Below are 16,082 nucleotides of genomic sequence, written 5' to 3' on the forward strand. Positions count from 1 at the left end.
GTCTGCGCCTACCCTGGATCACGTGGGGGCCGCCATCCTGGTTGCTTTGGGGGCCACGGGTTGAGGGCATGGAAGCCCCACCCTGCAGGGACCCGTGGTCACCGCCAGGAGGCGCCCCAATGCCTTGGGGACCTGTTACCTCAGCACTTCCGCCACACCAGGAAGTACTGAGGGGAAGATTTAAGAGGACACCCGGAGAGCTGCCAGGAGAACAGCCGGCAATTCCACCACGCTGGGGTGTGGCCAACGAAGGAGTGTCAGGAATCACCTGGAGCTCATCTGGGAGAATATAAAAGGGGCCGTCTCCCTTCATTCAGGGCTGGAGTCGGGTGGAAGAAGGACAAGGTACGAGAGAAGTGTGGTGGCAGCCCGAAGAAGAGGCATTTGTGTGGCCAGGACTGTGTGTTGGGGTATTTGTGCACAAGACTGGGTCTGAGTGACCTTTAAATATTGTAAATAAATACGCGTGGTGGTGATTAACAACATGTCCGCCAGTCTGTGTCCGGGTCGGCTCCACAACATCAGCACTCAATGTCAATAATGGCATTTGGTGATTACTTTTCGAGGAGAATCCACACCCCTTAGACTGAAAGGTCGCCACAGCGGGGCACAAAGTAAAGCAAAGTAAAGTGCACAGCTGGTCTGCTTTTAAAATGGTTGAATATCAAAATATTTGGCCTTTTTGCTTCTTAAAACAACTTTGATTCAGTGTTTTGTAATATGTATGTAATCTCAGGATATGGATGAAAATTCAATAATGGCTTGATAAATTGACATATTTGGTAAGCTTTAAGGCTTTTTCTATCAATGGGCCTGTGTACCCTCCATGCCCACTGTAAGCTGCAAGTACAGATAAGGTATTATTAAAATGTATAAAGAACACTCCACTTTAGAATACAATTTTCAGTAAGTGTGAGATTAATATATACCATGATTGTGAAGAAATAGCTTTGACTTGAAAAATGCCGAACTTATCCTTTAATTTGCATAAGGAAGTACCTTTTTTGTGTCAATATTGAAGAGTTATGGGGATCTCCACCTCTTATAGCAGCGTTTCTAAACCTTTAAGTATTTGTGACCCGAGTTTTCATAACAGTTTTAATCGCACCCCTCCTGACATTTTTTTGAAATGTAGATGCATATTTTATTATACCTACTTAACTTTTATCGACATTTTATCTAACTCTATATTTATTGTTCTAGTATTAGAATGTAGTTTAAGTTAATTTGTTTTGGTTTCAACAGATGTTTTTTTCATATTTTTGATTCTTGTTTTCTTTTTTTCACATCTTCGTGCCCCCCTTTTTGTTACTTCGCGCCCCCCTAGGGAGGCCAGCCCCACAGGTTAAGAACCAATGTCTTATAGTGTCAATCAAAGATCAAGACATTGTTAATAAAAAATACATTTTTTAGCTGTCAAATATTTGAACTGTTATGAAAGTGACTTTAGGCTGTTGTGTCTTCAACAATTTGGCAATTAATCACACAGCGTACATCACAAGAGCATGTGTGTATTCTCCATGTGAAGATGAGAGCTATGTAATTATACTCTTAGGTGTAATTGTTTTTAGGGGTCTGCCCTTTTTGAGTTGGCTTTTGTGAATTGGTGAGTATTGCTAGATGGATGCAGGATTGTTCAAAATAACAAAAACAAAATGACCTAACGGGTCGTTTCTTATTGTATGATTGGCTAAAGCACAAAGAAAGGTTTAAATCGAATCTTCACATTCTGCTGAAATTAGGGCAACGTAATTTGGCTGAATGGAAATGAGTAACATAATTTTATTAAGTAGATTCAATAATTTATATTTCTTTCAATAAAACCCTTACTGTAATAACAAAAGATGGGAATGTTACATCTCCACATTTGATATATCCCATACGAATGAAAACAAGAAATCTCCTAAATGTCTTTTTGGTTTCTTTTTGACAACAAGGAGATCAGAAAGAAATAAAATATATGCCAGTAGTCACACAAATGTCTCCTCTTCAGTTTCAGTAGAGATCTCAGCAAAGACGTTCAATGAGCTCAGATCTTCCAAGTAGTGTCTTGAAATTTTTTTTGTTATTTTGAAAGTATTTGCATTGCATTCTCAGTAATATATGGTGAAATGTATGGCTAGTAGTAATAAAACACTTTACTATGATTACAAAACTGTAGTCCTTGCTTCTGAATAATACTATCAGTTGCAGTAATTTATATTGCTGTGTTCCAGTTAGATCATCCTCATTCTAGAAGAAAATGCAGGCAGTGTGGCATAGTGGGTAAGACTTTGGATTTCCAATCCTGAGGTTGTGGGTTTCAATCCCACTACTGACACCATTGTGTGACCATATGCAAGTCACTTCACCTGCTTGTGGTCCAATTCGCAAAACAAAAGAAATGTAACCAATCATGTCTCAGATGTTGTAAGTTACCTGGATAATGACATTAATCCAATAATCAATGAAAATGTGAAGTCCTAAAAGAGATTTCACAAAATTTACCATCCTTTTCAAACCAAAATTCTCAATGTTAACTCCTTTTATCTCAGTTATATCTCATGTCTCCTTTTTGTCTGAAGCTGTTTCTCCTATGGAATTTTAGAAGCAACATCCGTGACAAAGTTGATTCTTAAGTGAAACATACATGAGAATCTCTCCATACTCTCATGAGCCATCAAACACCAGTATTTGGAAGTAAAATTTTCCTAAAGGGTGTTTGAAGTACTTAATTCAGTTACATGGAAATCGGTTTCATTACCAATATTTTATCAAGTAGATCCAAAGAGATTTTTTTTTCCAGTAACACTGTAAGGCAGTGGTTCTCAACCTGTGGGGGCCCCCCTAGGGGGGCGCGAAGATGTGAAGAAAAGAAAACAAGAATCAAAAATATGAAAAAAACACCTGTTGAAACCAAAACAAATTAACTTAAATTACATTCTGATACTACAACAATAAATATAGAGTTAGATAAATGTCGATAAAAGTTAAGTAGGTATAATAAAACATGCATCTACATTTCAAAAAACTGTTAGGGGGGCGTGATTAAAAATGTTATGAAAACTCGGGTCGCAAATACTTAAAGGTTGAGAAACGCTGCTGTAAGGAAATAAAACAGAAGGTCTCTGATAAAGTAAGCCCTCTGTAGGTTGGGTCACTTGAGTGAAATATATTCTACTTTGGCTCAGCTGCCTAAGAAGTTTTTTACTCGCTCTTGCGATGAGAGTTCTGACTGTCCAAAATAAACCTCGTTACATTGTTACTGTGATTTGTATTCGAAACAATGACAGATGGTGAGAATTAGCAAGGAAGTGTAACCCTGCTCACATTCTTTTTTGTTATTGCAACAAAAATATTTATTGTAAAACATGAACCTTGTTTTATTTGTGCTGTGATCAATATCTGTAATTTTGACAGACCGTGATGTTTACCAAGAGAATATAACAGCGCTCAAATGAAACGAGCCTGTCGCACGACGAGCACTCACAGCCAAATGACCGCACAGTTCCATGAGCAGCAGAAGTTTCCTTCTGACTAGTAAGTAACATGGGTCCTGTCTTCTGAGCATGCATTTGGCTTTTGTCTACAACGGATTCACTTAATTTGAGCCCCGTTATGTAAGTAGTGTATTATTATTATTATTATAATTATTATTTAAAGCTTTTGGAGTTGTAATAACATTTGAAAAATTAAAGATAACAGAACGAAGTCACACATAAACAGAGATGGCTCACTTCCTATTAATTGTTTATTAACTTCAAGCTTAGTGGCTGAAAGATTACCAATGCATCAAGAATGCTATTGTATCCACTTCAACAAATATTGAACAGATTGTTCGAGATAACCACCCTCATCTCTCATGTAAAAAGCAATTTCTGAGTTTCATCTTAAATGCAGCAAGTGTCTTAATCTTTAGCTCAGCATTTGCATAACTTCATTATTCCAATCTGAAGGAGCGCTCTGATTTAGCATGTGGCTCAGACACCAAGCAGTTTTTGCGAGTTTGTTCTTTTTGTAATTAAGTGGCATAAATTATGTACAGTAACACATTACAGAACACATTTTTTTTTATTGTTTTAAGCATGCTATATATTGTGGCTCCACAGTCTTGAATTGAAGTCCCAGCACAGGCACTGTCTGTTTAGCGCTTGCAGATCCTCACCCGTCTGCATGAGTTAATTCTGGGGGTACTGTGGGTCATCCTCTCACATCTGAAACACACACATATTAGGTCAACTGGCAATTTTAAATTGATCTGTTGACGACAGGCACCCTGCCCAGAGATGTTTATTGTCTTGTGCTGGATGCTATTTGTGGCAAACCCTAGACCCGGCAACTATGAGCTGGATTAAGTGATTGATAATTGATGGATATTAAATATTTTATACTGATGATTGTGAAGCAACACCTCTGATAGTTCTGAAAAGCTCTTTATAGAAGTTAAAATTGAACTTATAGACATTAATGCAGAATGTTGCTTATATGGGATTTTGGGAAAATAAGGCATCAGTAAATACTAGCGAATGAGTAAAATTGTATGCTTTTAAACTGTAAGGATTCATTTTAATGCACTTAGTTTGCTGGTAAAGCCTTGACAGTAGGTGCCAATTAAATGTGTGACAAATGGCATTAAGGTGAGTGAGGGATTCATTAGCTCTGTTACTTTGCACCCTCAGGAGTCCGAGTTCAATTCCAGTCCCAGTCACCCATCACTGTGGTTTTCTACAGGTTACTTCTCACATCCCACAAATGTGCCTTTTATGTTGGTCAAGCCAGTTAATTTTTGAATTACCAATTCAGTGTGTGTGTGACCTGTGACGGACTGGCATCCTGTCTACAGATGGTACCTGCCTGGGACCCACTGGTACCTCGATGCAGCCTGGCATTGTGGGACCTACGGTGGTACAAAGCATTTAAAACAATGGAAGGAGATTCACATGGAAAGGACAAGGGAAGCTGCACTTTTAGAATTTAATTTCTCACATTATCTTGACATTTCTTTTGCTGAATGTTGTCATATTTTGCACATTATATTTGCAGATTAGAGGAAACTCTATGTCAGTTTATTTTTAAATGAAATGCTAAAAAGCTGAGTCATTATTCAATAGGAAGAACACTAAAAAATAAAGGATTACTTGACTGCCTTTGACAGAAAAAAATGAAATTTCACTTACATGCCCTGATTATGTTCATGATTAAGTATGTGTGTGTATATATATATATATGTATATGTATATATATGTGTGTGTATGTGTGTGTATGTGTGTGTATATATATGTATATATATATATATGTGTGTGTGTGTGTGTGTGTGTGTATATGTATTGTGCTTCTAGATATTTAAAAAGCAGTGCATTGTCCAATTACTTGTGCACTTTATAGTAATTTAACTCAGTCTCTTTCTATACGAATGCTGATATGTGGCCACTCTCTATTCACGTCTGAATGATTTGATGCCTCTGGCCGATCACTATTGGCCCAATCAAGGCACCTCTTCAAACTTGAATTGAAAATTGATCCACCCAAGCGAGGCTCGATAAGTCACATTCATTCAATTCAATTAAGCTCCCTTTCAGACAAATGTAAGCATACAGTAGCAGCCATTGGACGCATTTACTGCAACTTGCTTCTTTATCTGTAAAGTTTACTTCTGGTTTGTATTTTCTTAAACTTTTCTCAGAGTGGTTGGGTTCAGGTGGGGGCACTTTCCAATTTCTGTTTAATTTGGCTGCAGACAGCAGTTACTTTTTCATAAAGAGCCTCGTCCTGTGTAATTTTTTACATTATTGTGAGGCAAAGGAACTGTAATACACACAAAATATTATAATGTGAAAACATCAACATATCCTATCAACTTTTTGTTCTAATTAATAAGAGTATGTTTTTAAAAATCATTACATTTCTGATTCTTTTGTCATGAGAAGTCAAACAAAATGACACATTTTATTGGTTAACTAAAAAGATTACAATATGCAGGCTTTCAAGGCATCTCGGGCCCCTTCTTCAGGCAAGATGTAATACAGAAACTGGAGTTCCCTGTGTTTATACAGACACCAGGACAGAAACAACATTGGTAAACCTTTAAGTGAGACATCTTAAATGTAAAAAGTGAATAGACCTCTCCTGGCTGTGAACAATGTCTAGTCAAGATATTTTGATAAGATAACTATCTTTTGAAGTTTTTGATGAGTTTTTCCATACAATGTAGATCTGTAGTCGGGTTGTCTGGGACAGTCAGAGAGATGCTAACAATCCTTATATCTTGTTATAAACCTCTTGTCTCTATTTAAATTATGTTGTAATGTGTTCAATTTTAGCATCAGTTTAACTTTCCATTCTTTTCTCTCTTATTGTGTTTTGAAGTTGCCCATAAGCACTGTGACTTTAAAGTCCATCTTACAGTGTACAGTGGGCTGCTACAGTAACATCTGTGTTGTCATGATTAATGTGGAACCTGTGTAAATGTATTCTTTGGCAGAGTGTTTGTCCAGTTACTCCCACATAGAGTGCAGTGTCAGGATACTTCATGCAGATAATTAGGTAGACCACATTAGATGATCTGCAGGAACATGATAACTTAATGCGATGTTCTAGGTGCATACACCTTATGAGCCCCAAATGTGTATTCTTTGTATTGTTTGACAGGTAGTCTATATCATGTTGGAGGAGAACACCCTGCAGGGCTTTTGACATTAATTTCAGTCTGGGCGTTACCAACTGCACCCATACTGCTTTTACTTCTACTTAACCAGCCTCTATACAGGATATCGGCATTTACTTGGAACTGAGCTTCAGACAAGGACGGACCTTAGCTTTTCCAAGAAACAAATGATAAATTACATGTGATGCTTTCTTTTCATTACCTGAACCTGAATATTAAGCAGGATGTTCTCTGGAGGCCCAACCCTTTTTTGTTATGTTTTATATATATATATGTTATGTATATGTACTAGGGGGGCAAGCCCCTTTGGCGCCCACCCCCCCAGTTGCGGCTAGTCTGCCACTCATGTTGTGAAGAAGGGGGCTGAACACACCCCCAGGTGATGCAGTCGCTCCTCCAAAACCCCCTGTTAAACTGGGATACAATGGGAAAGAAATACAGTTTCTGTTTTACCTCCTCTTTGCTCTATCAGCTGCTGGCTTGCTGCTGCTGCCATGCCGCATGATCTGCATCTAACACGGCACTTCAAACATTTAAAGGCCTGTACAGCAGCTGTCCTACTCTTTGTCTTTTATATTTTCTACCCCGGGCGTGGTTAAATCTCTTGGCACTCTTGGTTAAGTCTCGTCTTGCAGGACATGAGTTCTTGATATTTTTTAGTTTATAATTTAAAAATGAAATAAGAATCTGAAAATCTAACAACATCACATTACACTCTTGGATGTGAACTCAGAATATGCAAGCTTAAAAAGAAGAACATCAAATAATAAAAAAGTCTTTATGACCAACACCTTCTGAACCCCACCTTACAACCTCCCCTTCCACTCCCACCCTTCACCTGCTATATTTTGCCTTTTAATTCCAGTATCTCTAACCATTTTCCTCTTATGATTGCACCTGGTATGTTGTCGAAAGCTTATGAATAAAAAACTATTTTAAGATACGTGACTCATTTTCTCCCTTTGTGGATCTCTAGCTACAAATATACAAACATTATCACAGACCTTCGCTTCCATATATGTATATGTATATATTGTAAGGTTTCTAAACTCTTTTGGGACTCCCCCAATGGGATGACAGTATGCTATGTGCACTTTACCTTATTTTAGTGTCTCTATTGGAATTGTATTATTATCAGCTGTTCTGAGGAGACCTGCAAGTAAATTTCATTGTACAACATACAGTACACACAAAAATACAGCTGAACTTGAATTTAAACTTTATTTGCTGTAAAATTGGAGACGTCCACTCATTTTGGATGACAGTAACTGGTGAACAATAGCTGTTATCTCTCACCCCACGTTTTCAGATTCCTGAATTGGTTAATAGGTTCTGTTTAGACTATTCCAGAACACTAATTTTCCTTTCCTTTAGACAGTGACAATATTGTATATTTTAGCTGATTTTTTGACTGAAAGATGAGGTCCTACTTCTTTTGCATTTTTCTGCATCATATTTTTTCTCTAAATGTCTTTCACATTATAAAGCAGAAGAAGCAGCAAGACATAGTGGCAATTGCATCCTCTCGTAAGTACATATACTGTATGTATATATACTGTATATATCTAAGTATGTGTATATATATATATACTGTAAAAAAGGCGCTATATAGTGCCCGACCCGGCACAGACCACGCAGAGGCACATGTATAAAACACACAGGCTTTATTCTTTTTTCCTTCAGCCTAGGGGCACGTCTTCCCCGTGTCCCACAGGCCCAACACAGTTCCAAAGCACAAAGCACAATTCTTCACAACCCTCTCTGCCACCACCACTCCTCCCAGGCAACCTCGTCCTCTTCCTCCCAATTCTGGCCCCGAATGGAGGGAGGTTGCCTGCTTTATAGCCCACCTGGAAGTGCTCCAGGTGCCTGACCAGCTGGCCTTAATTGCACCTCCGGGTGGGACTGGTAAGTCGTCTGATGTGGCGGCTGGCTCTCCGCAGCACCCCCTAGCGGCCACCCTATCTCCCAACCGGGCTGTGTTGGACTCCATGTCCCATGAAGCCACGGGGGAGACTGAGGAAGGACCCACGGCCAGGGAGACTGCCCCCAGGCGCCCCGGGGAAGGTATTGCACGGTCCATGGTGGATTCCCCGGGACGTATGCAGCAGAGGCGTCCCGGCTGGGCATGGGACCCGGCTGTCCGTCACAATATATATATATATAGCCGGGACACCCCTGCACACTATATTCAGGGGGAGCAGCCATGGACATTGCAATACAGTGATCCTTCGCTATATCACGCTTCAACTTTCGCGGCTTCACTCCATCGTGGATTTTAAATGTAAGCATATCTAAATATATATCATGGATTTTTCACTGGTTTGCGGGTTTCTGCGGACAATGGGTCTTTTAATTTATGGTACATGCTTCCTCAGTTTGTTTGCCCAGTTGATTTCATACAAGGGGCGCTATTGGCGGATGGCTATGAAGCTACAAAATCAGAGCACGTATTACGTATTAAATAAAACTCCTCAATGATATACGATATGCTTCCTGCGCGGTGCTTCGCACACTTAAAAGCTCTAACAGCCCGTATTGATTTTTGATTGCTTTTCTCTCTCTGTCTCTCTGACATTCTCTACTCCTGACGGAGGGGGTGTGAGCAGAGGGGCTGTTTGCTTAGAAGATACGGACGCTCCTTTAAAAAATGCTGAAAGACTACCTTCACATTGATCCTTTCATTGTGGCCGCTTTATCGGGGTGCTTTGCATACTTAAAAGCCCAACAGCCTTATTGATTTTTGATTGTTTGCTTTCCCTCCCTCTGTCTCTGTCTCTCGCTCTCTGACATTCTCTGCTCCTGACGGTGCTCGTTTGAAGAGAAGGTATGTTTGCATTCTTTTAATTGTGAGAAAGAACTGTCATCTCTGTCTTGTCATGGAGCACAGTTTAAACTTTTGACTTTTTGACATGTGTTATTACATGTGTAGAGGGCTCTAATAATGTTAGAAAAACATATTTAGAAGGTCGTAAACAGATTTTCTATGCTCTAACTGCAAAAATATTAGATTTATAAATAAAGAATCCTACTTCATGGAAATTCATTTATCTCTCTGGAGCGGATTAACCGCGATAAACAAGGGTTTACTGTATAACTGTGTGGAGAATATTTATAAACAGTGTGGGAGAGTTTCTAAGGGTTTAAAATATATAAAAATAACCATACAAACATATGGTTTCTACTTTGCGGATTTTCACCTATCGCGGGGGGTTCTGGAACACAACCCCCGCAATCGAGGAGGGATTACTGTACCTCTTCCTGAACGCTAGTTGTCCACCTCCCTGGGGTGGAACAGTGCCTCGGGTTCCTGCAAGGCATCCTGGGAATTGGAGTTGGGTGCAACCCTGTTTGGTCCCGCAAGTACCGCCAGGGGGCGCTGTATTTGGGACTCCTGAGCCTGTGTGGGCAACCAATTCATCACACCAGGAAGTGCAGCCAGAAATCAGAGATCAAGCACCTGGAGCACTTCCGGGTTAGGGTTAGTATATAGTATAACTATAAAGGGAGTCAGCGACCACCACTCAGTGGCCAGAGTCGGGTGGGAGGAGGACGAAGCTTGGTGAGGAGTGGTGGAGAAAGAAGACGAGATTTGTGTTAAATGTGTGCTTGGGACTGTGTTGTGTCTGTGGGTACGGGGAACATGTAGCCCACAGACGAAGAAAATAAGTTTATATTATTTTACACTTGTCTTACATGTTTAATCTGTGTCGGGTCGGGCACTATATAGCATCATTCTTACTATATATATATATATATATATATATATATATATATATATATATATATTGTCAGGGATGCCAGGGGCAATGACCCGGCCGGGATGCCGTGAGGGACCGGAAGAGGGTCAAAGCCCACCCTGGATCACGTGGGGGCCACCTTCCTGGTTGCTCTGGGGGCCACCAGGAGGCGCCCCAATGCCTTGGGGACCTGTTACCCCAGCACTTCCGCCACACAAGGAAGTGCTAGGGGAAAGATAAAGGACAGCACCCGGAGAGCTGCCGGGAGGACAGCCAGCACTTCCGCCACGCTGGGGTGTGGCCAAGGGAGGAATGCTGGGAACATCTGGGGCTCATCCGGGGACTGCATAAAAGGGACCATCTCTATTCATTCAGCGCTGGAGTCGCGTGGAGGCAGGACAAGGCAAGAGAGAGGAGAGTGGAGGCGGCCCGAAGAAAGGCATATTGTGGCCAGGATTGTGTTTGGGGGTTGTGCACTTGACTTTTGTAAATAGTTATTATTGTAAATAAACGTTGTGGTGGTGATTAAGAGCATGTCCACCTGTCTGTGTCCGGGTCGGCTCCACAATATATATATATATATATATAAACTGCTCAAAAAAATTAAAGGAACACTTTGAAAACACATCAGATCTCAATGGGAAAAAGAAATCCTCCTGGATATCTATACTGATATAGACTGGGTAATGTGTTAGGAACAAAAGGATGCCACATCGCTTGATGGAAATGAAAATGATCAACCTACAGAGCCCTGAATTCAAAGACGCCCCAAAAATCAGAGTGAAAAATTATGTGGCAGGCTAGTCCATTTTGCCAAAATTTAATTGCAGCAACTCAAAATTGTACACAGCACTTTGTATGGCCCCTGTGTTCTTGTATACATGCCTGACAACATCGATGCATGCTTCTGATGAGATGACAGATGGTGTTGTGGGGGATCTCCTCTCAGATCTGGACCAGGGCATCATTGAACTCCTGGACAGTCTGAGGTGCAACCTGGTGGCATTGGATGGACCAAAACATAATGTCCCAGAGGTGTTCTATTGGATTTAGGTCAGGAAAGTGTGGTGGCCAGTCAATGGTATCAATTCCTTCATCCTCCAGGAACTGCCTGCATACTCTCACCACATGAGGCCAGGAATTGTCGTGCACCAGGAGCCACTGTACCAGCATAGGGTCTGACAATGGGTCCAAGGATTTCATCCTGATACCTAATGGCAGCCAAGGTGCCTTTGTCAAGCCTGTAGCGGTCTGTGTGACCCTCCATGGATATGCCTCCCCAGACAATCATTAACCCACCACCAAACTGCTCATGCTGAATGATGTTACAGGCAGCATAATGTTCTCCATGGCTTCTCCAGACCCTTTCACTTCTGTCACGTGCTCAGGGTGAACCTGCTCTCATCTGTAAAAGCACAGGGCACCAGTGGTGCATCTGCCAATTCTGGTATTCTATGGCGAATGCCAATCGAGCTGCATGCTGCTGGGCAGTGAGCTCAGGGCCCATTAGAGGACATGGGGCCCTTGGGTCACTCTCATGAAGTCTTTCTGGTTGTTTGGTCAGAGACATTCACACCAGTGGCCTGCTGGAGGTCATTTTGTAGGGCTCTGGCAGTGCTCATCCTGTTCCTCCTTGCCCAAAGGAGCAGATACTGGTCCTGCTGATGGGTTATGGACCTTCTATGGCCCTCTCCAGCTCTCCTAGAGTAACTGCTTGTCTCCTAGAATCTCCTCCATGCCCTTGAGACTGTGCAGGGAGACACAGCAAACCTTCTGGCAATGACACGCATTGATGTGCCATCCTGGAGAAGTTGGACTACCTGTGCAACCTCTGTAGGGTCCAGGTATCGCCTCATGCTACCAGTAGTGACACTGACTGTAGCCAAATGCAAAACTAGTGAAGAAACAGTCAGAAAAGATGAGGAGGGAAAAATGTCAGTGGCCTCACCTGTTAAACCATTCCTGTTTTGGGGGTCATCTCATTGTTGCCCCTCTAGTGCATCTGTTGTTAATTTCATTAACACCACAGCAGCTGAAACTGATTAACAACCCCCTCTGCTACTTAACTGACCAGATTAATATCCCATAAGTTTCATTGACTTTATGCTATACTCTGATTAAAAAGTGTTCCTTTAATTCTTTTGAGCAGTATATATATATGATTGTCACCTGAAATGGAAATGCCAGTCTCTCCTAGGATTTTACTTGACAGATAGATACTTTATTAATCCCAAGGGGAAATTCACAAACTACATATATGGGGTAACAGCAGTACAGTAAATTAACAAACGTTTACTTCCTTCTTCAGTCTGAAAGACTGAGACCATCTAAAAGTCCCAAAAGGAGAACAGTGGTGTTCTAACCTGGAACTTAATAGCAATAAAAACTGGCTAGAAATCCCATTTAAAACAAAAAGATACCAACTTGAAATGAATTAGCCTCAGGCTGCCACAAACATTTTGAAAGCAATCTGTATGCTAACTGTATATGTTGAATTCTGTTTATTGTTAATTATTTACTTGTTTATTTTCTCTTTTGTTTGTTATTGCATTACTGTCACCAGTCTTAGGGAGACTTACAAATAAGACGTTATATGAGCAGTGTGCTCATGAGAATAAATGTGAAGTTCTAAAAACACCTTGTTGTTTTGGAGCTTATTTAAATGTATTGCTGTAAAATGTAGATTTTTTTTTTATCAGCTCACTTATACATCCATGTTCTTAACCGACTAGGCTCAAAAGCAGGCTTACCCAGACTCAGCGGGCACAATCGGCCCTGTCTGGTATCACCAAGTGCACATTAGCATTCTTTCCCACTCACTCGTATAACATCATTTAACCTAAAACACATGTATTTCGGATGTTGGAGGAGACTGCCACGTTGACATGGGAAATGTGTTGAAACTCTGAAATTACTTTGATATTATAGAGGTGCTGACATTGATCTATGGTGAAGTCACTGTAATGAAATTTGTTAAGGTGCCATATAATAATACAATGTTATGTTAAAGAAGCGCAGGCGTTGAAGACTTTTTACAAAGGCACTGTGTGTGCTGCACATTCATACACATGAACTTGTGTGTTCTATTGCTTAACCTTCTTACACAGTCCATCTGCATACGTCTGGTTTCACCTCTGTCTTTTCAGTGAATAACTCCAGAACCCGTGCTAATCTCTGTCCAGAGATGTGCATCTCTGAGAAATTCACTTCCCTCATTATTGTGTGGAAGATACGTTCACTTAATCCAAGAAGCACAAAGAAATTTTAATTGCTGCTTCGGGGAGTTGAATCTACCTGCAACCTTCTTCAGTTTTAAAAGGAAAATGTTCAGTGAAAATTGCAGCTGTAAGTTTTCCTTAGCATTTTCTTGAAGACGGCATCCTTCTTTCCAAGATTAGCTTTAATTTTTATTTATCTATGAAAGTATTTATTTCTTAATAATTCAATCGGGTTTTTCTAGTCAACTGGTCAATAACGTTTTGCATCAGTGCTGTCAGTTGTTCATGTAGTGATGTTTTCGAGTAGAGAATTAGAATTTCCTGATAGCACATCTTTCCTATAATATGAGTGAAATCTGTCAGCTGACCAAGAAGGGGCACTTGTGTGACATCTGAGCTGCAGGCATTTGGAAAGGATAAGCTCCGTGTATTTGAAGCCAATTATTTTTTTTTTTTACAGTTGTGGTGTACCTTCATTTGCCCCCCAAAAAAAGCACATCTCACTGAAGTCATTTATTACTGTGGCTGGTGGGTCACCATAAGAAATATTAAACAAGAGCCTTAAAATTTAAAAGGTATGTTAACTTCAAAGCCAAGAATGTTCTATGTTCATTCATGTCTAGAGATTCCAAAAATGTCAGAAAAGGAGATTTCGATAATTTTTGCCAAAGTGTAGTTTATTTTTGTGACACTCTGCCATTTTTAAAGAATTCCTCCCTTTTCATTTAATTCTTTCTCACCATACCAGACAGTCTTTCATCTCCAGGGCTGTGGTTACTACTGGTCAGCTTCATAAATTATACATTTGCAATTTAAAAACAGTAGTTTTTCTTTCTGCATTTTTTTCTTAAGAATTTAGAAAAAAACTCTCATTTTATATCATCAATATGTCTAACTATTCATCCTCTTTGTGGAATATTACCCATATGCAAACACAATTACTGTACACCATTACCTACCTGCACTACAGTGGCCGAGAAGCACAAAGAAACGGAGCACATTTAACAGAACATGCACGCTGTCTACAGCAGGGGTAGGTAATGTTGTTTCTGGAGGGCTGCAGTCGCTGCAGGTTTTTGTTCCAAAGCAATTGCTTAATTAGAAACCAATGATTGCCAATCTCAGCCCTCGTTTCATTTTATGGCATGTTAGTCTGCAATGTAATGTTCTTACATCAGAATTTTTTTCCTTTCCAATTAAATCATCCAAATGATTTGAAGCCTAAAACCGATTATTTTCAGTCTGTCACGTTCTTCTGTTCAGTGTTTTATTAAACCAAATAGTGCCTGATGAATCCACACAGGTGTAAATGCAAACAAGTAAGACACATAACTGCTGGTTCCTTTGTCATTTTCATCTTATTGCTAATCAGGAGTCATTAAAAACAGTGAATGCGGCTGTTTAAGACAGAACTAAGAAATTAAGGTTGGGGAACGAATCTTAACAAGCAAGACCACTAAACTGAAGCAGAAGGATATCACTTGAGCAAAAATCCTTCATTAGGAATAATTGATTTCTCATTAAGAAACTGAGTTGAAACAAAAACCTCCAGGACTGATCTTACCTACCTCTGGTCTACAGCATGTGGAAGTGGGAGCCAACAATTCAAAGTTAAATGTGTGTTTAAAATTCAAAAGGGGTGTGAACTTTTAAAAAAGGGGACGGAGAATATTTAAATTAGTATTGTTTAGAAGAGAGTGCAAGCAGCATTTTTCAGAAAATATCTGAAATAGAAATGCATAGTAAATATGGAGTATCCGGTGTAATCACATGACATTTCAGTTAGACATTTAGACCTTAGGCAAAGTGAAGGCACTTTTTCATATAAATCCACTTTGTTTTCAGGTTTGACTGTTGAAAAATAAAGCACAACACAATGAAAGTCACTCATTTCGTATTTTTTTTCTGAGGTCACAGAGAGGCACAGACACTTTGGAAACTACTGTGGCCAGACGAGGAGGTGGGCCACAGTAAACAGCATGAGAGGTAGGAACAGAGGATATGGCTTCTGTACCTTGTCAGCCCAACTGAAAAGACGTAAGGAAAGTCACAAAATGGTAAGCTATAAAAAAAATCAAGCAGTTTAATAAGAATGCACTATGACTACAATTTTGAGGCTGGTACAGCACTTGGGAATATTGTAAGGTAATAAAATGCTTTTCTCAAATTCTCTTTTGCTGAGGTTTGTTTAGGCTATCATAATGCTCTGATTGAGGACACCAGATTTTTACGGAGAGTTTCTTTCCTTCCACATATTCTCTTATCTCAGAAACTGTAAGTATTACAGATAGTGCCTGCATTGCAGAAGCTACATAGTATTAATCTCACTATTCATACTCATCCTCTCATTCACTATCTAGCACTCTGAAAGGTATGTTTCTTCAGCCTAATTACAGTATATATTGTCTGGCTTTGTATTTGGAAAGGCTGGAGAATGAACAATTCTGGAATTGTTCCTGTTAGTGACATATGGTTTTCCTG

At 40.0% G+C, this 16,082-nt stretch overlaps 1 long non-coding RNA gene across 3 annotated transcripts; it reads left to right on the forward strand.

Moving 5' to 3' along the window:
• The first annotated feature begins 15,180 nt into the window (after window positions 1-15,180).
• On the forward strand, window positions 15,181-15,836 carry LOC120514961. Of its 3 annotated transcripts, none has more exons than XR_005630557.1 (3): window positions 15,181-15,218; window positions 15,519-15,658; window positions 15,794-15,836. It is a non-coding gene; the product is annotated as an uncharacterized LOC120514961 (long non-coding RNA). The 3 variants fall into 3 exon arrangements; XR_005630556.1 differs by having other exon boundaries at window positions 15,784-15,817; XR_005630558.1 differs by having other exon boundaries at window positions 15,185-15,218; window positions 15,512-15,658; window positions 15,784-15,817.
• The last annotated feature ends 246 nt before the right edge of the window (window positions 15,837-16,082 follow it).

This window comes from Polypterus senegalus, chromosome 14 (genome assembly GCF_016835505.1).
Source record: "Polypterus senegalus isolate Bchr_013 chromosome 14, ASM1683550v1, whole genome shotgun sequence".
NCBI classification, from domain to species: domain Eukaryota; kingdom Metazoa; phylum Chordata; class Cladistia; order Polypteriformes; family Polypteridae; genus Polypterus; species Polypterus senegalus.